Consider the following 21,764-nt stretch of genomic DNA (forward strand, 5'->3'; position numbering starts at 1 on the left):
GAAGTTCTAGATTAATATTTCTATTAGGAATTTTTATAATTTTGTACGAAGCAGCACATTTTAGATTTGCTGGAACCTGTAAAAAATCTACCTTAGATAGCCAAATTTTTTTTTTTTTTAGTTTTGTTTAAATTACATCCGGTTCAAACATCAGCCAAATCAAAATTCACCCCGGAAACTTCTTCATATGGAGGTCGGAAATGTATATTTGCTTCCTCCGGAAAGCAAAGACAAAAAAAAAATACAAAGTAATTTGAAAATGAGAATCATTCCTATATGAATCTTGGTAAAGAGAAAACTCCAGGGAGCAATTGCCCCCACAGAAAGAATACTGGTGGTGCTCATACTCATAAGGGGGTGGGGGTGCCTTTACTGGGGAGGTGGCACGAACTTAAGAAAAATATAAATTATGTAGAAATGAGAAAGTACACGACAAATAGCAAAAATGTCGATATCTTGAGCAGTGTATTTTTTGCCATGATCCGATGGCAACTAGCCCGCCCCCCAGCCCTCCTTTTCCCCAAATGTATCCGCCCAAATTTTTTATCTAGCCATTTTTTTCAAAACAGAAGAAAGATCATATATCAAAAACTCCAGGGACAACGCGGCACCCAAGAACATGTTGGCAAGTGTTGTAAATTATCCCCCGGGGGCATACAAGGTTCTTATGGAAGAAATGGTCGTACAATTTTCGAAGGAGGCTCATTTGATTGTCAATTGGAATTTATAGATCCCTTTTTACGATGAAAGAGTGATCGGAGGGCAACAAGTCCCCCCAGCTCATTTTTCCAAATGCATCCAATCAAAATTTTGAGACAGCCATTTTATTCAAAATTTTATATATATAGATAGTTTAAACATAAAATGACAAAAACTCAGGCGTCAACACAACCCTCCAGAGCCTGGTAGAAGAGTTGTAAGTTATGCTCCGGGGGCAGATAAGGTTTTATACAAGGGGTGGTCGTACAAAGATCAGAGGCAGCTCATCTGATTGGAAATTCGTTCTAGTTACCTTTTTAAGAGTCATCAAAAACGATCGGTGGGTATATACCCCCTTCCCACACCCTCTTTTCCCCAAATGCATCCGACTGAAATTTGAGATAGCCATTTTGTTTGAAACACTCCAACGATCAGATAAAAAATAACTTCGGGGTCAATATACCCCCCCCTCTCTCCACCACGAAACCCGGAGGATGTGTTGTAATTTATATCAAGTGGATATATAAAGTTTTTATGGAAGAGGGGGTCGTTTAAATTTCGAAGTGGGCTCAAATGGTTAAAAACTGAAAGTTCTAGTTTCCTTTTTAAGCGTCAAAAGTAATCCAATGGTAACTAGCCCCCCCCCCAATATCCCTAAAACATAAGACTCCAATATTTATTTTTCGCACAGAGAGACTCCGTAAGAAAACGATGGTCGTATAAACTTTGGAGGGGGTTAGTTCGATCGGAAATCAGAAATCATAGTGACCTTTTAAAGAGTCAAAAGTGGTCGAAGGGAAAAATAACCCCCACGCCCTTTTTTCCCAAATGAATCCGAAACTTTTTTTAAAAAATAGTTCAAAAATATGATAACAAAAACTCCGGGGTCGATACAAACCCCCAGGACCCAGAGGCAGGCGTTGTAAGTTACACCGTGAGGGCAGGACATATATGATTCTAATGGTAGGGCCGCTTGTATAAACTTAAGAATGGATTCATTTGGTTGGAAGTTGAAAGTTCTAATTTACTTTTTAAGAGTAAAAAAAGATCGAAGGTCAACTAGCCCCCCACCCCGCACGCCTTTTTCTCCAAACCCATCCAATAAAAAAAAATTATAGCCAATTTATTGAAAATACTTCAATCATCAGGTATTAAAAACTTCGGGGTCGACACAACCTCCAGAGCCCAGTGGCAATTGTTTTAGTTATGCCCCTAGGGCATATAAGTTTTTTATGTAAAGGGTGGTACATAAACTTCAGAGGTAGCTCATTCGATTGGAAATTCGATTTTTTTGGGGGGGGTTTCGGGCCATGAAGGGAGAGCCAAGGGCCAGATCTCCTAATTTATCAAACATTAATAATTTTTTTTCTGGGGAGGGAAGGGCATCAGGAAATGTAGAGCCAGGATTCAGCCCCGATAATTTTTGGAATAAAGTATCGTTAAAAATTTTTTTTGTGGGGGGATTCGGGCCACGCAGAAAAGGCCAGGGGTCAGGTCCCTTAAGTTATGGTATAAAATATCGTTCATGGGAGGGGTGAACTTATCTGATCTTTGAACTATTTTCAAAACTCTCGCATAAGAACCTTATATGCCCCCAAGGACATAATATACTACGCATGTCCCCCAGCTCTGGGGGGCTGTGTTGACCATGGAGTTATTGTTATCTGATCCTTTTAATTATTTTAACAAAATGTTTATCTAAAAATTTCTGTCGGATGGATTTGGGGTAAAAAAGGCGAAAGGGTTATTTGCCCTCCGGCCACTTTCAACTCTTAAAAAGGGATCTATAAATTCCAATTTTCAATAGAATAAGCCCCCAATAAAGTTTATACGATCATTCCTTCCACAAAAAATCTTATATGCCCCGGGTCGTAATTTGCAACACTTCCTAGTTGATCGAAGGTCAACTAGCCCCTCACCCCACACCTTTTTCTGCAAATTCACCCGATAAAAAATTTGTTATAGCCATTTGATTGAAAATACTTCCATCATCAGGTAACAAAAACTCCGGGGTCGACACCAGAGCCCAGTAGCAAGTGTTTTAGTTATGCCCCTGGGGCATATAGGGTTTTTATGTAAGGAGTGGTCACATAAACTTCGGAGGTAGGTAGGTAGAGAGGTAATTTTATTAAAAAAAAAACAATACAATAAACTTTCATTCATCAGCTAAAATAAAATAGGCCGCAATGGCCTGTAAGCATAGCTGACATCAAATACGATCCATTTCTTTAAAATATTTCACTTACATCAAAAAGAAAAATAAATAAGATAAATAAACTACAAAAAAACACAAAAAAAGAAAACAAAACAAAAACTAATGATCAATTTAACAAAATGGGGGAGATACCCTTCTCTCAATCTAAAATTCTCAACATTACTAATTGTTCAGAAGATGGGCCTTGAGGCGACGCTTCAGCTGAGGCAGACTGTCTGATTCCTTAACTTGCTGTGGGAATGGATTCCAGACGGACGGTCCCATGTATCTGATGACATGAGCCGACCGGGAAGTATTCCGACACTCATGAACAATATTATTTGAATTTCGCGTGTCATAATCATGATAAGAAGAACCCAAGCTAAAAAAATCATTAAAAATATCAGGCCCTAAAATTATGTAGACACTGATAGACTAAAATAACAATCTGCATGTCTCTGATTTTTCCAACATCCAAAATATCAAACTTCTTACAAATAGACACAGTGCTAGCGCTTCAACGATCATAATTTCCTAGAATTCTAATTGCCTTATTATGTTGCACTTGAACTCTCGTATAATTAGACTGAAAGTTATTAGCCCAGATTAAACAACCATAATTTATATACGACGCTATTAAAGTATGGTACAGTGACATTAAAACTTTCAAAGGAAGCACATTTTTTAGACGCCGCACCATTACAACTCCCCTTGACACTTTGCAGGAAACTAGGTCACTGTGCGCCTTCCAACTCAGTTTGAAGTCAAGAAGAAACCCGAGGTAACGCGTTTCTCGGACTTTTTTCAAAGAAACACCATTGTACTTAATATCTGAAGGTAAATCTTGGGGCTCACCAGTCCTTCTAAAAACCATGTAATTTGTTTTTGAAGCATTAACAGCAAGTTTACTGAGTGTAACAAACGTATGAAATCCCATTAAAGCACTATTTGCTCGGTCTATCAAGTCGGGCAACGATTTGGCAAAAACAGTTATAGCAGTGTAATCGGTAAAAGACGTTAAGTAACCTGGGACAAAAAATCTCATACTATCTACATAAATTAAAAATAAAAGAGGACCTAGGACAGAACCTTGTGGCACTCCGCAATTCAATGGGTAAGCCTGTGAAACTTCATTATTTATTGCAACTTTTACACTTCTACGTCACAAATACGACTACAACCAACTCAAACACTTATTCCTAATACCTAACTTCTACAATCTATCCAACAAAATTCCAAAACCAACAGTATCAAAAGCTTTCTTAAAATAAATAAAAATTGTCATGCAAAAATATTTTTTTTCCAGTGCACCGTTTACCTTATCAATTAAATTTAAAGCGACATGCACAGTTGAATGTTTTTTTTTTAATCCAAATTGAGTTTCAGACAGAAATCCGCAATTTAATGCTCATATAGTCTTTTGTGTACTATTTTTCCATATAGCTTTGAAATGATGGGTAGTATTGATATAGGTCTCCAATTTGAAAGGTCACTTAGAGTCCCAGACTTTGGAAGCGGGATGACTTTGGCCATTTTCAGCGAACGGGGAAATTGACCCTCTGCCATTGACAGATTTATTAAAAATTGTACTGGAAGAATATTCAGAAGCACTGAGTTCGTAAGTTGAGGCCATCGGTCCCAGCACTGTTTAATTTTATTGAAGAAACACTCTTCTCTATTTCTACAGAATCGCAGGGTTCTAATTTCAAAATCATGACCTCTTAGGTCTTCAAAAATTGATTCTTCTATCAGCAACTCGTTGTTCACTGCTGCTTCACTCTGAACAGTTTCACCAATCTTCGAGAAATGATAAGCAAACAAATCACATACTTTGTCAAGATCTCGAACTATTTCGCCACCAACATTTAGGCTATACTGTTGTGGATCAGGACTACCTCTGATCACTCCATTAATAATTTTCCAAGTGGCTTTAATGTTTGATGCATTTTTCTTAAATTCTTCGCCATAAAAGTGTCTCATTTTCTTTCGTCTAGTAGAGTTAACTAGATTACGTTGATCCTTAAACTGTGCAGAACTAAACTCATTTGGTTCATTGATGTGTGTTCTATTGAAAGCATTTCTTATATCAATCATTCGCAAAAGCTCATCATCAACCCAAGGTTTTCTCGCTGCTTTTTTTCTTATTTTCATGCTTTTCAGTGGGCATGTCAAGTCATAAATACCTAGCAGCGTGTTGTTGAACATTTCAAAAGCCTCCCTAAATATACTCTCCCAATTTACAGCACCTAGCTCTTCTGAAAACATTTTAACGTTAGCTGGCTTCAGATCTCGGATCTGTATATTACGCTTCAGTACTTGTTTTTTTTTTTATGTGAAGTTCTAATCTAGCTAGGACTGGCAGGTGATCAGAGATTGGCGAAATCATAACGTCTGCGCATGTAGTTGCTACTTGACGTGACGAAACAAATATGTTGTCAATCAAGGTTGCATAATGCTCGGTGATCCTTGTCGGAACTGTGACCACAGGGTATAGATCGTGAGATGACATGAAATTTAAAAAATCAAGATTCATACCAGCTAGTATTTTCAAATCATAATTAAAATCAACCATTATCATAAATTCCAAACCTGAATTTCTTACATTCAGCAATAAATCATCAAAACGGATATAAAATGATCAAACATAGTACTTGGTGGTCTATAAATAATACAAAATAAAAATTCTTTTCTTCAAATCTAACTTCAACAGAAAAACTTTCAAACTCACCCTCTAGCCAAACCTCAAGATCATCACGCACCTTATACTGTAGAGAGTCCCTTACTAGAAACGCCAGGCCTCCTTTGCCCATTTTTGAACGGTTTTTCAATTCTAAGCAATACCCTGGAAAACTGTGGAGCGAAAGAAGACTATCCCCACCCAAATACGTTCACATAAAGCAAGCAACTGAATAGAATTATTTTCATACATAAACTGAACAATATCATGATAAGATGACGTGATGTGGCAGTTCCACGCGCACACAAGGCACTCATTTGTTATTTTATTATTGTCTACAGGTCCATTAATATACGTGCTAAAACGACCCGGCCGAAAACTTAAAGTAGACTGCTCTGCCACAAGCTTAGATAATAAATATTTGTCAATATCAAATGGGTCTTGTTCATATCGTTTAAGCCGCAAACTTAGTAGATCAGTACCCATTAAGACGAAAAATAGTAAATATTGGTGTTACTATCGAACAATAAAAATCAATATAAAAAAATATCTGAAAAAAAAATTAATCAACAAAATCAAATGCAATCAACAAGTGACCTTATTCTGCGAACGGAAGGGTCGCTAGGCCTTTTCACTGGGACATTACAATTGAATGAGGTAGCTCATTCAATTTGAAATTTGATTTTATTTTGGAGGGGTATCGGGCCATGTAGGGAGAGCCAGGGGCCAGATCCCTTAATTTATCAAACATTAATAACTTTCTTCTGGGGAGGGCGGGGTATCAGGAAATGTAATACCAGGATTCAGCTCCCATAATTTTTGAATAAAATATTTGTTAACAATTTTTTGGGGGGTGGGGGGGGGGGGGTGTGATTCAGGCCCTGCAGGAAAGGTCAGGGGCCAGGTCGCTTAAGTTTTGGTATAAAATAGCGTTCATGGGGGGAGGGGTGGAATTATCTGATCTTTGAACTATTTTCAAAACTCTCGCATAAGAACCTTATATGCCCCTAGGTCATAATATACTACACTTGCCCCCCGGCTCCGGGGGGCTGTGTTGACCCTGGAATTATTGTTATCGGATCATTTTACTTATTTTAACAAAATATTTATCTCAATAATTCCGTCGGACGGATTTGGTTAAAAAGGGCAGAAAGGCTAGTTGCCCTCCGGCCACTTTTGACTCTTAAGAAGGGAATTATAACTTTCAATTTCCGGCAGGATAAGACCCCAATGAAGTTTATACGAGTATCCTTTCCAAAAAAAAAAACTTATATGCCTCAAGTCGCAATTTACAACACTTCTCCCGGGTTTTGGGGGGTTGTGTGAATCTCCCGGTTTTGCTATATGATATGTGGTCTATTTTGGACAAAGTGAAAATCACAAAAATTCGATCGGATTTATTTGGGGAAAAGCCAGTTGGTGGGGGGGGGGTCTACTTGCCATCAGATTACTTTTGACTCTCAAAAAAAGAAATGGAACTTTTGATTTCTAGTCATTTTAGTCGCTTCAAAGGTTTAACTTTTCCATAAAACCTTATATGCCCCAAGACATAAGTTAATTCCTTCCTACTGTGCTCTGGGAGGGGGGTAGGTTAACCTGAAGGTTTTTTTTTATCTGATCGTTGTACTATTTCAAAGGAAATGGTCATCTCAAAGTTTTGATTTAATGCGTTTAGGGAAAAGAGAGTGTTTGTGAAGAGGGGAGGGGGTAGATACCCTCCATCCACATTTGACTCTCAAAACGGTACCTATAAATGCATATATGAAATTTAAAGGATACATCTATGGAAAAGAGGGTATGGTGTGTGTGGGGGGGGTAGATGCCCTCCGATCATTTTGACTCATAAAAATGTACCTGAAACTTTCAATTTCCAATCAAATGAGCTACCACTGAAGTTCACATGACCAACCCCTACATAAAACCCTATATACACCAGGGGTATAATTTAAAACACTTGCAACTGTGCTCTGGAGGTTGTGTTGAACCAGGGTTTTTATTAGCTGATGATTGAACTATTTTCAATAAAATTGCAATCACCCCCCCCCCCGTCAGATCTGGGGGAGGGTTGTGCCTTATGCTCTGTGGGCCTGGAAAAGGTTCTTATAGAAGATTTGGTCACATAAACTTCGGAGGGGACTCAAATGGTTAGAAATTGAAAGTTATTATTCCCTTTTTAAGAGTCAAAAGTGATCCGTTGGCAACTAACCCCCTCAACCCCCTTTTCCTAAAATATTTTTATAAAAATTTTTTGTTCAAAATAGACCAAAAATCATATAACAAAACCTCCAGGGATAACGCATCCCTTCAATACCCTTGGGCAAGTGTTGTAAAATTATGCCCCAGGGGCATATAACGGTTTTATGGAAGGGATGAACGTATAAACTTCAAAGGGGCTCATTTTATGGTGAATTGGAATTTCCAGTGCCCTTATTAGTCAAGAGTGATAGGAGGGCAACTAGCCCCCGTCCCCCAAGCCTTTTCCCCCAAATCCATCCGATCAAAATTTTGATATAGCCATTTGGTTCAAAATAGTTTAAAGATCAAATAACAAAAACTCCGGGGTTGACACAAACCCCCGGAGTCCAGGGATAATTGTTGCAAGTTATGCCACGGGGGTATGTAAGGTTTAATGTAAGGGGTGGTCGTAAAACCTCCAGAGATGGCTCATCTGATCGGAAATTGAAATTTCTAGTCGCCTTTTAAGAGTCATCAAAAGTAACCAAAGGACATCTTCCCCCCTCCCCCACCCTTTTTTCCCAAAATGTATCCTATCAAAATTTTAGGATGAGCATACGGCTTCAGTGTTTTATTATTATTATTTAAATATTTTTTGTTCCAGAGGCACTTCATTTGGACGAGATGGTCGTATCGAGGAGGAAGCAGCTAGCCCCAATCCCCACTCACACCCTATTCCCCCAAATCCATCTGATAAAAATTTTGAGATAGTCATTCTGTTCAAAATAGACCAAAGATCATATACCAAAACTTTGAGGTTTTGCTCGTTTCAAGCCTGATTTGCATATCCAATTTAAGTTTCACTCGTTTTTAAGGTTCACTCGACACCTTCGAACAGGAATTAAAAGTCCCAGTAGTTCCTTTAAGTGATCAAAAAGATTTCAGGACAACTAGCCCCCCTCCCATGCCACTGTTTCCCCCAAAATCCTCCGATCAAAACTTTGAGATAGCCATTATGTTCAGTATATTTGAAAAATCCGATATTTATACCTTTGGGGGTAACATAAACCGCCCATGTCCCCTGGGGAAAGGTCTGTAAGTTGTGAAATTTGCCTATTGTTTACGTACTGTATTTGCTAGTGGGAAGTATACAGACATTTTTAAGATGGGGGATTTTCAGCTGGGGGTGGGTATTCATAGGGATAATTTTCTGTGGGGAGGGAAGTTTCCGGGGGTGAACTTTTCAGGAGATATTTTACCCAGGGGAGATTTGACAGAATTTCTATACGAAATTCTTTTATTCGTCTTACTTTCTTTTGGCCGACTCAATTTTGCATGTGGAGATGTTCTGGGAGACTTCTCCATGGAACTTTCCGCGAAAGCAGCTTCCAACTAGGGTGGGGGGATTTGAAAGAAAAATATTTCAAAAGGGTGGAGGGATGTTCAGAAGTACTTGGAAAATGATTAGAAAAATTAGTCTTTTTCCAACGAAAGCGTATTATGGATAAATTTTCAGGCGGTATTGTCCGCAAGAAATTTTACGGGGAGGGGGTGAATTATTTAGTGCGGAAGAAATTCTCCAGAGGGAATTTTACTGGGGGTGGGGGCTATTTTACATGGGAAGAACTTTCTACGGATGAGTTTCTCACGTGGGGAATGAAATGTTCATGGATAGAGTCAAATTTACTGGGAATATTTGAAAAGCAATCAGAAATTAAATAAAAATTATGTTTTTTAAACCGAAAGTAAGGAGGAGCATCAAAACGAACAGAAATACTTCCGGACATGACAGGGTCAACACCCTCCTCGATGCCTTGCTTTTTACGCTAAGGTTTGACTGTTTGTTCCATTTTTTAAGATCGACTCATAAGGATCGTTTTATTAGAATAAGCAGCTTTTTAAAAGTGTTAAGAAACTTTAGCGTGAATAGCAAGGTATCAAGGAGGGGGCACCCCCTCTCATATACAGACTAATTTCTGTTCGTTTTGAGCTTTAATGGTGCTCCTTACTTTCAGTTGATCTTACAGTCGAATGCCAGAGCCGGGGCTCAAAATGTAGATCTGGGCAGAAAAGGGAGTGAGCGGAGAAAAGCAGTCTTTTCGGCAAACCTGTCTGTATGGCTGGTATAGATCCAAATTTAGAAATGTATAGATATAATAGGTATTTTGTTTATCATAAAAAAAAAGAAAAATAGGGGGTAGGGTAGTTTTCTCTACTTCCCTTCCTATTTTCCAGGTGAGTTTGGCCAAGAATAGATTTTACTTGGAAAGGTATGGATTTATGGAGGACTGTGACAGTGGAATTCTCTAACATGGTCTATACCTCTGTGGAGATTGAAAACTTGTGCAGGATCTAGCAAGGGAAGGGGATCATTGAGATCGTAAAATAATTCAGGAATAAAGAATAGAGGATAAGGATGAAGATAAAGAGGTACAGATAGACATTAATTTAAAAAGGTAAAAAAGATTACTGAAAACATATTTAAAAAACATCGTTACAAAACAAGCACCCATTATTTTTTATTAGCATCGTAGATTATTGCAATAGAGGGCAGTGGATGAGAAGTGAGGGTTGGTATCAAATATTTTTGTGTAGTGAGTAAAATAGTAAAAATAATGGGACATAAGAAAAAAAATATAGACACAGTTAACTTAACACACGAAACGTTAGGTACGGAGAAATAATATAAATTCAGATAAACAGTAAGTTCAAATTGTTGGGCAAATATTAGTTTTGAAATAAACCTCTTCAATGGCGAGTCATGCTTTAATTTACGAGGAAAAACTTAGAGGCTTCACTTTATTGGCATGATATAGAATCAGGTACCGTAATAAAAATTGAATTATTTACATTGAAAAACAAATAGAAGCTTTTGTTTCATCGTTTAATAAAAGTTTGTTTTCCGGGAAACATTTCATTACTCCATTTACCTTTAGCCTTTAATTTCTTTCAAGCTGTTTCAAATAAATTTTAGTTCTAAGAATAATCTATATTGAAATATTCCAAAGTTCAATCACGTGTAATTTGCTGAACTTCCTCGACATTTGTACTGTTTGTCAAATTTGGCATCAAAAGTCAGGATGTAAAGGTTAAGTATTGAAGGCAATTTAGAATTCTTCAGTGTGCTTCAGCTTTCATTGCAACACTGCATGGACACCTGTGCCATGATTTGTCAGAAAAACCACGTCTGACAGAGTAGCTTAAAATACAATCTTAAGATTACTTTAAAAAAAAGAAAATATTTAGACGTAAAGTATTAAAAATATAGAAGTTATAAGGATTTCTAAATGTGTTCATACCTAAAACCCCCAATTTTCTGGGATTGTTTTAAGAGAGATTCAAAATCATGAAGTCTTTAGAGCAGTAAAACATTCTACCCAGTGTTGCCACATGAAAATGTATAAGCAACAATAATTAGTTAAATCTCACAGCGATTTTAGTCTTTAAAATTTAAACCTTAGCAGACTTTTGATTATCATGGAAAACAAAACCTTCAAAGGAAACCTAAACCTTTTAAAGCTTTTTTGTGCCACCTAGTTTTAGCTCATCTTTAGCTGATTTTTGAGCCGCGTTTTTTTTTTTAGTTTGAATCTGGTTCCCTCTACTATTGAAAGTAAAATAACTGCATATGGAGGATAGTCCAGACATCTGCCAGATAGTCCTATATATAGAGTTAGGTGCCCTCCAATTTTTTTGGTCACTTAAAAAGGGCACTAGCACTTTTCATTTCCGTTATAATGAGCCCTCTTGCAACACTCTAGGACCACTTGGTCAATACGATGACCCCTGGGGAAAAAAAAACAGACAAACAAACAAATAAACACGCACCCGTGATTTATCTTCTGGCAAAAAATACGAAATTCCACATTTTTGTAGATTGGACCTTGAATTTTTTCTATAGGGTTCTCTGATACGCTGAATGCGATGGTGTTATTTTCGTTAAGATCCCATGACTTTTAGGGTGTGTTTCCCCCTATTTTCCAAAATAAGGCAAATTTTCTCAGGCTCGTAACTTTTGATGGCAAAGACTAAATTTGATGAAACTTATATCTTTAAAATCAGCATAAAAATACGATTCTTTTGATATATCTTTTAGCACCGAAATTCCGTTTTTTAGAGTTTCGTTTACTATTGAGCCGGGTCGCTCCTTATTACAGTTCGTTACCACGAACTGTTTGACTAGATGAACCTAGGTAAGGTATTTCTTTTTGCTTTATTCTTACTATAAACAATTACGTAATAATTTTAATAAGGAGCAAATCATTCTAGTAGTAACCGGAACTCTAAAAATAGGAACCTAGGTAACAATATATGCAGCAAAAGATTTTGCTCTTTATGGTGTTTCCAAAAAACCAAAATACAGTGAATTCAAAATCACATATCAATAATTTAGAAGACAGAGAATATTTTCTAAATTTTAGAAAAATGAGAAATAATCCCCACAAAGAATTTGATCTCGGTGAAAATTATGCCATCACATTGATCGTGTGAAAAAAAAAAAAAAAGAAAAGAAAATATGTATAGTGGTTTGAAGCCCTTATCTATTAAATGTGAAATGTTTCATTTTTCCGAAAAGAAATGCCCAAGTGCAAGTTTATTTGTATTTTTCCTTTCTTTTCAAGTGGTACTACAACACTACGATTAGACTCATTGAAAAGAGATTAAAAGTTCTAGTGTCCTGTAAAAATAGCAAAAGAGGCAATGCCTCTGTAAAGTGGTTTTTTTGCTACTTAGTAGGTAAAAACAATAATTATGGCCCGTAGTGTGTCAAACTACAATCAATCGAAATTTATAAGATAGTAAGTAAACTTAAAAATATTTAAAGCTATGCATTCAGCTTCCCAATCTCTAAGATCATTATGTCAAGTTGTGGTACATCAAACAGTTCGTGGTAACGAACTGTAAGTAAGTAACAACCCGGCTCAATAGTAACTGAAAGTTACTTTTAAGTTACCAAAAAGATAGGGGACAACTAGGCCCCCTCACACACCCGTTTTTCACAAGATTGTCTCATCAAAATTCTGAGATAGCTTATTGTTATCATATTGAAAGGCCAAATAACAATGCCTTTGGAGATACCGTGACCCCCCGACAGCCCCTGGGGAAAGGTCTTTAAGTTATCAAATTTGCCAATAGTTTATGCACAGAATTTGTTATTGGGAAGTATGCATACATGTTTCGAGGGGAGGGGTCAATTTTCTGCTGGGGGTGTTTTCCAAGGGGAGAATCTTCATCGGGAGAGAAGTTTCCAAGGGGTAAATGTTTCAGGGGAAATTTTACACTTGGGGAATTATGCCAGAATTCCTATACGAAATTCTTCTTAAATCCTGCTCTCTCTTGACCGACTCAACTTAACGGTTGGAGATGTTAAGGGTAGTTGTCCGGATAATTTTTCACCGGGATTGAATTGCCTAGAGAATATAGCCATGGGGAGGAAGGATATATCCGTCAGAGGGAGAAATACTTCCGTGGAGGTGGAGGCAGAATTTCTGGCATTACTTAAAAAATGATCAGAAATTAAATAAAAAAACAAGTTTTTACTGAAAGTAAGGAACAATGTTAAAACTTAAAACAAACAGATATTATTACGTAAATGAGGGGAGTTGCTCCTCTTCAATACCTCCCTCTTTGCGCTACAGTTTGAATATTGTCCCAATTCTTTAAGAACGACTGCTGAAACACAAGGCTCGTTAAATTAGAATAACAAGAAGCTGTTTTTTTAAGTACTAAAAAACTTTACCAGAAAGAGTGCAGTGTTGAGGAGGTGCAGCCCCCCTCATATACTTAGTAATTTCTGGTAGTTTTAAATTTTAACGTTGCTCCTGACTTTCAGTTGAAAAAAACTAGTTTTTATTATTTAATTTGTTCCTAGAGCTACATGCAGCCTATACAATAAGCGGTTAATAAAGACAATAACTTTTAAGTTCCTTAAACTGAGCTTATTAATTTCAGGCTCCATAGAATGTAACTACAGTAGCTACAACTCAAACCACCGACCTCAATCTTTGTTTAATTCAACCCTTATTCAGCTCAATCCCCGTCTAATGTAACCCTCGTTTAACTAAACCCGTGTTTACCTCACCCCAATACAGCTCAACCTCTGTGAAACACAACCCTCATCAGACTCAACCCCTATGCAATTAAGTTCTCATTAAATCTGAAACCACTTGACTCACTCCCAAAGAACGTAGCCCCATGCAAATCAACCTCGATTGAATTCAACCCCTGTAACAGGCTACGTTAGGTTGAAAAGGAGGTAGTTTTGCTATGGTTGGTCGCATGATCAAATCCAAAGGAAACATGCTAATAAAAGTAGTACTTAACTAAGTATTCAGACAAATACTGTAAATACAGAGGGGAGGGGATTATAATTTCCCTCTAGTCTTCCTTAATTCTAAAGAATATTTCTCGTCTCAGTCTGTAATATGGGTGATGTGATGTGACAGTTCTCCTCTTATTGCGATTAAAAAAAAAAAAAAAAAAAAAAAAAAAAAACAAGTTTTTTTTTTAACTGAAAGTAAGGAGCGACATTAAAACTTAAAACAAACAGAAATTAATCCGTATATGAAAGGGGCTGTTCCTTCCTCAACGCCCCGCTATTTACGGTAAAGTTTGACTCTTTCTCTAACTTTTTAAAAAAGAAAAAATAACTTTAGCGTAAAGAGCGGAGCGTTGAGGAGGGAACAGCCCCTTTTATATACGGATCAATTTCTGTTCGTTTCAAGTTTTAATGTCGCTCTTTACTTTCGATTAAAAAAAACTTGTTTTTTTATTTAGTTTCTGAACGTTTTTGAATTAACACTTGTTTTGATTTTGGCTCTCCACACATGAATAATTAAAACGAAATTTGCATATTAATTTTTTTTGGCTAAATGGCTTTCTAATAGTTATATTCTAGTAGTTGTCCTCCAATTTTTTGGTTACTTAAAAAGGCAACTAGAGCTATTAATTTTTACGAACGTTTTTATTAGAGAAAAATATACGTAACTAATGAATTGACTTACGTAACAAAATTCTATATTCGTATGTTTTTATTACGTATATGAGGGAGCTCTCCCCCTCGTCGGTACCTTGCTCTTTACACTAAAGCTTAAATAGATTCCCAATTCCTTAAGAATGACCCATGAATCACAAAGCCCGTAGAATAACAGTTAAAATTATCAAAAATGCTTTATCGTAAAGAGCGAGGTATTAGGAGGAGGTGAGGTCTATATGCGTAATAATTTCTCTTCGTATTAAGTTTTAATGCTGCTCCCTAGTTTCAGCTTAAAAAACTTTTACATACTTATTTTTTGCATTTTTTTTAAATAATGCTAGAAAATCCAGCGCTTCCTTCATAGAAATTCTCTCCCCTCATGGCAAATTCCTCCATGGAAAGATTACCCCACGTAAACCCCTTTCCTCAACCCCTCCTCACCGAAACAAAAAAAAAATCCCCCTGAAAACGTCTGTACATTTCCCAGTAACCATTACTATATGTAAACACTGATCAAAGTTTGTAACTGTCCCCCGGGGACTGTGGGGGAGTAAGCCGTTCCCAAAGACATAAATATTTGGTTCTTCGACTATGGTGAACAAAATGGCTATATCAAAATTTTGATCCATTGACTTTTGGAAAAAATGAGCGTGGGAGAGGTCTAGGTACACTCCAATTTTTTGGTCACTTAAAAAGGGCACTAGAACTTTGAATTCCCGTTAGAATGAGCCCTCTCGCAACATTTTAGGACCACTGGGTCGTTACAATCACCCCTGGGGAAAAAAAAAAATAAACACGCACTCGTGATCAGTCTTCAGGCAAAAAATACGAAATTCTACATTTTCAAACAGTTCGTGGTAACGAACCGTAGTAAGGAGCGACCCGGCTCAATAGCAACCGAAACTCTAAAAAATGGAATTTTGATACCAATAGTTACATCAAAAGAATCATATTTTAATGCTGATTTTAAATATATAAGTTTCGTCAAGATCAGTTATAACCATCAAAAGTTACGAGCCTGGGAAAATTTGCCTCATTTTAGGAAATAGGGGGAAACCCCCCTAAAAATCATACAATCTTAACCAAAATCACGCCATCAGATTCAGCGTATCAGAAAACCTTATTGTAGAAGTTTCAAGCTCCTATTTACAAAAACGTGGAATTCCGCATTTTTTGCCAGAAGACAAATCACGGATGCGTGTTTATTTGTTTTTTTGTTTGTTTTTTTTTTTGCAGGGATGATCGTATCGACTCGGTGGTCCTAGAATGTCTCGATAGGGCTCATTCTAACGTAAATTAAAAGTTCTAGTGCCCTTTTTAAGTGACCAAAAAAATTGGAGGGCCCCTAGGCCCCCTCTCACGCTCATTTTTTCCCCAAGGTCACCGGATCAAAATTCTGAGATAGCCATTTCATTCAACAAAGTCGAAAAACCTAATAGCTATGTTTGTAGGGACGACTTACTCCCCCGCAGTCCCCGTGGGAGGGGCTGCAAATTACAAACTTTGACCTGTGTTTACATATAGTAATGGTTACTGGGAAGTGTACAGACGTTTTCAGGGGGATTATTTTGGTTAGGGGGAGAGCTGAGGAAGGGGGGGGGGGGTTACGTGGGAAGATATTTCCATGGAGAAACTTCTCATGGGGGAAGAGTATTTCAATGAAGGGGGCGCAGGAATTTCTAGCATTATTTGAAAAAACAATGAAAAAATAAATATGACAAGTTTTTTCTACTGAAAGTAAGGAGCAGCATTAAAACTTAAAACGAACAAAAATTATTGCGCATATGAGGGGTTTACTTCCTCGTTATACCTCACTCTTTACGCTAAAGTATATTTAGTAATTTCAACAATTTATTCTACGGCCTTTGTGATTCAGAGGTCATTCTTAAGGAACTGGAACAAAATTTAAGCTTTAGTGTAAAAGAGCGAGGTATCGACGAGGGTTGAACCCCCTCATATACGCAGTAAAAATATACGAATATAGAAGTTCGTTACATAAGTTAATTCGTAAGTTACGTATATTTTCACCAATGAAAACGTTTGTAAAAATTAAAAATTCTAGTTGCTTTTTTAAGTAATCAAAAAATTGGAGAGTAACTAGGCCTCCTCCCTCGCTCATTTTTTCTCAAAATCTTCCGATTAATTGCAATTAATTAATATGCAAATTTTGTTTTGATTATTTATGTGGGGAGAGCCAAGATCTAAACATGCATTAATTCAAAAACGTCCAGAAATTAAATAAAAAAAAACAAGTTTTTTTTAAATGAAAGTAAGGAGCAACATTAAAACTTAAAACGAACAGAAATTAGTCCGTATATAAAAGGGGCTTTTCCTCCTCAACGCCCCGCTCTTTACGCTAAAGTTTCTTACTGCTTTAAAAATAGAGTTAACAGAAAGAGTCAAACCGTATATAAAAGGGGCTTTTCCTCCTCAACGCCCCGCTCTTTACGCTAAAGTTTCTTACTGCTTTAAAAATAGAGTTAACAGAAAGGGTCAAACTTTAGCGTAAAGAGCGGGGCGTTGAGGAGGAAAAGCCCCTTTTATATACGGAGTAATTTCTGTTCGTTTTAAGTTTTAATGTAGCTCCTTACTTTCATTTAAAAAAAACTTGTTTTTTTATTTTATTGTAGATAGGAGCTTAAAAAGTCTTCAGTAGGGTTCTCAGATACGCTGAATCTGATGGTATGATTTTCGTTAAGATTAAATGACTTTTAAGTGCTGTTTTCCCCTATTTTCCAAAGTAATACCCATATTCTCAGGCTCGTAACTTTTGATAAGTAAGACTAAATTTGATGAATTTTATATATTTAAAAACAGCACCAAAATCCGATTCTTTTAATGTATCTATTAGTGTCAAAATTCCATTTTTTAGATTTTCGTTTACTATTAAGCCGGGTCGCTCCTTACTACAGTTCGTTACCACGAACTGTTTGAATCTATTTAAGGAAAAACTACATTCACATGATTATCTGCACGGGTTTGGAGCGTATCTTGCATAAATAATTGTTAAAAAAAAGGACTCCTTTAAAACTGTAACAATTTGTACCCAAAAACCTGTTTTGACATTATCGACCCCATGCCAACTTAGAAATATTTCATAAGGTGCGCTTGTGAGGGTGTGCTTGTCATTCAGGGATGGTCGAAACACTGCTGCACGAATAGTAAATTTACAAAAACAGAGGTTGGAAACTTACATCTTCCCTCACGTTTAAGGGAAGAATAGATAAGACTACTCGCAGTGCCAGATTGTAATTCAAAAGATGCCCTCATCATTGGAAATTTAAATTCTAAAAACGAAAACTGAATTTGGCTTGCGGTTTTTATATTATTAGAATCCCATATTGCTTGTTTCAAATATACAAAATTCAAAATTAAATGTGAATTGAGGGGTGGGATCTAATCGGCAGTGGATCTGATCAAGTGTAATTCAAGATACGATATTAAAAAGGAGAGAAAAAAGTTTGAATTTTTCATTTTAACTCTTCAAGAATTAACCTTTGACGCTAAGAACTATGTGATAAAGAGTCATAAAATATAAAGAATTAAAGCGTTCGTTTAGTTGTATTTGCTTTAAACAATAATATTTTCGTTTTAAACGTTTTGAAGGAAAAATTAGTAAATTGAGCAAATATAGTTACGAAAAGACTAGGTTTGTTGCATTCCAAAATATTTTCACAAAAGTGTGAGCACTTTTTTATTTAGAAAAGGGTATTTTGAGACAGAAGATGGAGGCCATAGCCCCACCCCGTTTATGCAATAATTTATGTCTGATTATAGTTTTGAGGTTGGCTAGTATGTAAATGTAAAAAGAACTTTTTTACCTAACATAAGCAAGAATATTCCAGGAATAATTACTTTATTAAACTACAAATTTAAAAGAAAACATGTGGCAGATATTTTTTGGGAAGGGGGGAAAACGCCGGTTCCTATAAAACTGATCGTAACGTAATTTCTTAAGTGAGAACGTAAAGTAACATTAACATTAAAATAACATCAAATAATAGCAACCATGAAGGCTACAAAGGGGGAGGGGACAAACTTAGCGCTTTTTTCCATTTCTCGCTTGAAAGAAAATAGGGAGAAGGTACACAATTTATTTTCATTAAAAAAAAAATGATAATTGTTAGAGCCCTCTTCTGACTTTATCCCCACCCCCGAGATTTCTTATAGGTCTGCTTGATACTGGAAAAAATTGTGCGAGTATCCACAAAGAAAAGCAGAACTTTTACCTTTAAAAATGAAACAACTGCAAGATCCTTCGCCTGTGCTTTCACTTTGAGCAAATAGGAGACAGAGTTGTATACCTTTCTATTCTTACTTTCAAAAGTGTTGGCACGTATGTTCTGTTCCAGTAAGACGCGGGATCGTTTCCAGATTCAATATGTAAAATATCCGGTATTTATAAACAAGGACACGCTACAATGATACATGATCTGCAACATATTGAATACCCAAGTTCTGCCCGTAAATTTTAGTTAGTTAGTAGCAGGGAGTACTTAAGAGGGGTCTTCAAAATATGTTGGAAAAAATTTTGGTATTCCCGTACAATCCAGAACACACTCGAGAAGTTTGCTGAAAGTAACATCAAAGAAAACCGGTTTCATCGCTACAAAGATCAATGACGCATAACAGATTGCATTGGACTTGTATAATTTGGGCTCTATCTTTGCACATTAGGGGGAGGGGGTAAGATTGGGTTACTTTACTCCCCCTACTAATGTGCAAATATATATCCCATATTATACTATTGTATTAACTAAAGTATTGTATAAACTGAAATATTTCATTATGATTAATCTACCTTCACTTCTCGAGTGTGTTCTGGATTGCACGGGAGTACCCAAAAGCTTTTTTTCTAATAAAGTGTTTCCGCAAATAATTTTAGGTTGCATGAGGAGCGTAGCGCAAACCAAAACTTATCAATTAGTTTTCTTCTTAAAACGTTTTTAGCATTCTTTTTCTTCTCAAACTAAGTGGCAAATTTTAAACATCCCGAAATTTTTCTTTTTTTCCCTCTAAGCTCTCGTCATACATTTTTAAAAAGTATGTATGGAGTTAAACACCTGCTTGAGGCAGTAAAGAATAAGTGTGATGTCGTGGTCAAATAGTGTGATACCGTTGTAAAAATTTAGGGGCGTCATGGGGGGCGAGGGTGGGGCAACTGTCCCCAATAATGTGGAGAAAAAAATACTATATATCCCATAACCCTCGATTATCCGGAAATGGATCCCTCTTGCCTCCCTCCCCCCAATAAAATTGCCGGAGATTCGCCCCTGTTGAAAATATTCAACAGGAAATTATGTTACATGAAATTACACATGAAATTATGTGACAGAAATCTACCTTCCCTTTTTGAAAAACTTAGAATTTATACATATCATTTTATTTATTTGTTATTGACTTGATTTCGTCGCACTTTTATTTTCGATTTCATTATTTTATGTTGATGTGATTTGATTTTTTTTTTCTTTTCTATGTATTACTCTTCAATTTTGTGTTTATTAGGGAAATGGAAGTATAATAACAATAATAACATTTAGCTGTCAACCGAATTAAAATTTGTAAATTAATGCTATCTTAGACCAATTAAGTTTACCTATATTATTTTCCCTAATATCGTTTCAAAGTGAATAATCTTGTTTGGACAAAAAGCAGAGAATCCACTTTTAACTCATGACCGCTCTGGAATTAAAGCAAGACATGATTTGTAATATTAAGACTAGTTTTTGCAACTTAATTTACTTTTTGGGGTTCATTATCTAGAAGGATTAAAATTGAAATTTTGGGATCTAAGGTTTTGGGTTCAGCCTACGTATTACATCAATACAAAGTGTTGTAGGGATTACGTAGCGGTAGAATTAAATAGTGATGAGGGAAGTCCCACCAGGGCTTTAACCGCCTGGCTGAACTTCCTTGAAGTAAGGATGCTAGGACTGTTTTTAAAAGTTTTTAGCTTTAATGGTCGTATTTTAATGCACCTTTCTTTTAAATTTTCATTTGTTTTGCTTAGAACGGCCCTTGGACATAGGGTAGAAATATTCATCGAACAGTTCGTGGTAACAAGTTGTAAGTAAGGAGTGACTCGGCTCAAAAGTAACCGAAACTCTAGAAAACGGAATTTTGATATCAACAGATACATCAAAAGAATTGAATTTCAATGCGGATTTTAAATATACAAATTTCATCAAGTTTAGTTCTACTCATCAAAGATGCGAGCCTGAGAAAATTTGCCTTATTTGTGAAAAAAAAGGGAACACCCTCTAAAAGCCATAGAATCTTAATGAAAGTCACATCATCCGATTTAGCGTATCAGAGAACCCTATTGTAGAGGTTTCAAGCTCCTGTCTACAAAAATGTGGAATTTTGTATTTTTTGCCAGAAGATCGACCTAGTGGTCCTAGAATGTCGTGAGAGGACTCATTCGAACGGAAATTAAAAGTTATAGTGCCCTTTTTAAGCGACCAACAAAAAATTGGAGGGCAACTAGTCCCCTTCTAACACCCCTTTTTTTCCAAAGTCACCGGATAAAAATTTTGAGATAGTCATTTTGTTCAGCATAGTCTAAAAATCTAATAACTATGTCTTTGAGGTCGACTTAATCCCCCATATTCCCCGGGGGAAAGGGATGCAAGTTATGAACTTTGCCCACTGTCTACATGTAGTATTGGATATTGGGAAGTATACGTTTTCAGGGTTTTTTTCTGGAGGGGGGGGGTCAGGGGAGAGCGCTACATGGGAGGATCTTTCCATGGGGAAATTTTTCATTGGGAAAGAAAATTTTTCATGAAGGGGCTCAGGATTCCCCAGCATTATTTAAAAAATGATCAGCAATTAAATAGAAAAAAACAAGATTTTTTAACTGAAAGTAAGAAGCAACATTAAAACTTGAAACGAGCAAAAATTATTACATATATTAGGATGTTCACCCCCTCGCCAATGCCTCGCTCTATATGCGAAAGTTTTTTTAGTACTTTCAAAACATGTATTTATTCTAATTAAACGGCCTTAGTGATTCAGGGGTCATTCTTAGAGGATTGGTATAA

The 21,764-nt window shown here is 36.5% G+C and overlaps 1 protein-coding gene across 1 annotated transcript in view; it reads right to left on the reverse strand.

The window, feature by feature from the left end:
• The window catches only part of LOC136029463 (glutamic acid-rich protein-like), a 151,395-nt gene extending 132,296 nt beyond the window's left edge, over positions 1-19,099 (reverse strand). The window contains exon 1 of the mRNA XM_065707879.1: positions 18,951-19,099. The gene's annotated coding sequence lies outside the window, so the exon portion shown is untranslated. The remainder of the gene's footprint in view (positions 1-18,950) is intronic.
• Between the last annotated feature and the right edge of the window lie 2,665 nt (positions 19,100-21,764).

The sequence above is a fragment of the Artemia franciscana genome, chromosome 7 (assembly GCF_032884065.1).
Source record: "Artemia franciscana chromosome 7, ASM3288406v1, whole genome shotgun sequence".
In the NCBI taxonomy this organism is placed as follows: domain Eukaryota; kingdom Metazoa; phylum Arthropoda; class Branchiopoda; order Anostraca; family Artemiidae; genus Artemia; species Artemia franciscana.